The sequence below is a fragment of the Montipora capricornis genome, chromosome 14 (assembly GCF_036669925.1).
Source record: "Montipora capricornis isolate CH-2021 chromosome 14, ASM3666992v2, whole genome shotgun sequence".
NCBI lineage: Eukaryota > Metazoa > Cnidaria > Anthozoa > Scleractinia > Acroporidae > Montipora > Montipora capricornis.
The window spans coordinates 31,561,621-31,564,056 of NC_090896.1; positions in this window are offsets into that span (position 1 = coordinate 31,561,621).

A 2,436-nucleotide genomic window follows, 5' to 3' on the forward strand; every position below is an offset into this window, starting at 1 on the left:
AGACAAATTAATACGTAATAGGAGACGACAACAGGGCCACAATTCCAGTTGCATTTCGTCCCCTTAGGAGCTACAAAACAATTGCTGAGTAACATGCAGTGAAACGCGTTTCAAGTCATTTGAATTTTTTTTATTTGATGGCCTTCATTCAGTAATCGATATCGGTGTCCTCTCTGATGATATTTAAGGACGTTCCCGCTCGAAATGTTGCCACGTACAGATTTTTTTAAAACTTGCCACGCAAAAAGGTAATGATCTACTTTTGTCAAAAAGGCAAACAAAAAAAAAAAAAAATTGGTCATTCACCGTGCTCGTTTTCGAGATAAGGTGCATTTTTAGAAACTAACGTTATTTTAAGACGATCCTTAGAAACTAGACACTCCGTGAGCGTACACTGGGTTGTAACTTTCTGATACTTAAATAAAATTTAGCAATTTAACCGAAGGTTGAGAATTCAATTCGCCCTTTTTGGATAAAAATTTAATTCGTCCTTGTTGAATAATTATGAGATTGGTAATAGCCAACTCGGTACGACACACCTCATTGGCTATTTGCCATCTCGTATCCAATGCTAGCTCATGGAATAATAATAATATTGTTAATTATTCAAGAGTGAACTGTATTTACAGTAGTACTGGGGCACTACAACACCAGACAGAATTCAAATTAAATCATATAGATTGTTTGTTTGTTTGTTATTTATTTGATTGAGCAGGTTGAAGTTTTGGCAGCTATTTAGCTGATGTGGACCTACTATACCCATCCACCCATACACTCACAAAGTACAACCACAACACCGGGAACTTCATCCCCTACTCTTCTCGAATAGTGTGTGGGTTCTTTAACATCCCACAGGGAACTAATGAACATGGAAGATTTTTGTGAGACGGCGCCTATGGTTTATAGTCCTTATCCAAGAGCCAAAAGACTTGAAAGTCTAACCATTTGCGGGTGCAATTACAAAGACAGCACTTTCTCCTCAGTTTTTTTAAGAACCCGAGTATTGGTTCGGCTGAAGTCGAACTCGCATGGCAGCCCGGGTACTCAACCAACTATATTAGCCACTGGTGCACGGGATCAAATCGTAGGTTAGTTTTTTAGGACAGGGGAAAACCACAGTACCCCGGATATACACACTCACGTTGGGTATGCACGGATGTTTTGTTTTGCACAGAGTGGTGTCTCTTTCGTGCAATCAACCTGTGTAGAAAAAAAAAAACAGATGAGAGGAAACTTTCCTCAACAAACGGTACAAACATTACAGGACTTTTCTGGGAAAATTTTCACACCAGGATATAAATGCATTTATTTCATAAAGTTCACTTTGTCACACATAACACAACTTTACCAAAACATATTTTCCCACCTCAAACTGTCCTAAAAATTGGCTAAAGAAAGGCTTTTGTGTCAAGACATCGATATCGTCAAGAACTGAACTTGGTTTGTCAGTACCTTGGCTATTGCTACATGTTCACTTTGAGGAATTTTGCTGTAGTGCTCAGCTAAAAGACTCCAGGTTGGCATGAAATTCTGGCAATGCTCGCACCTGTTGGCATCAAATCACATTATTGCATAAGCTGACACCAGCTAATATGCAAGCTAAATTTAAATCTCAAAGCTCAGAACATTACTTCTTTACCATTTAACAGTTTCAGTACTAATGAACTTCTACAATGACCGCTGTAAGTAGTTATTCATGTTGACCAGTACAACGTAGCTGTCCATTTAGAAGATTCTTTCAACTACCGACGTACGAACTTGCGACCTCCAGGCCAGGCGCCGGCTACCTCTCTTAACTCTTGCAAGCAGGCTTAATATTTTCTCATCTTTTCCCTCCTCGTGGCAATTTTGTTCCACAGTAATTGTGGAAGTATCAGTTTAAAATTGAAGAGCAAAATACGGTTAATTACTACAGTGCAAATGCACAAAAAAAAGTTGTATTATCGCATGTAGCTTATATTTAAGCTTAATAGCTCACCAAGGTCCGTAAAACATAACAAAATGGGAGGAAGAACCAAACACTCTGTCTTCGAAGTCTACATCTGTAAGTGAAAGCACGTTGTCGCTTAGGCTTGGAGAAATAACGGTGGAGAAAAAGAAAATAAGGATTTCCTTTGCAGCCATAATTTCTACAATTCCAGAAGGACACGTTTTATTGCTTTGTTTCGGTAGGAAACCGCAGACCACTCAACACTTAGAGCCAAAGCACAGAGCGACCTGGGGCGACCTGGGGCCAGTTGTTCAAACGTTGGATAGCGCTACCCCCTGGATTATATCTCATCAAAAGTTAGTAAGGGAATTTGTATGATTGCAAGATTGAGACACCTTGTCCCACTTGCTACCCTGCTTAACATCTACCGCTCCTTAATTGAACCCTAAATTTCCTATGGTCTCATTGCCTGGGGCCAAGCTGCTAACCGAAAGTTCATCCTGGAT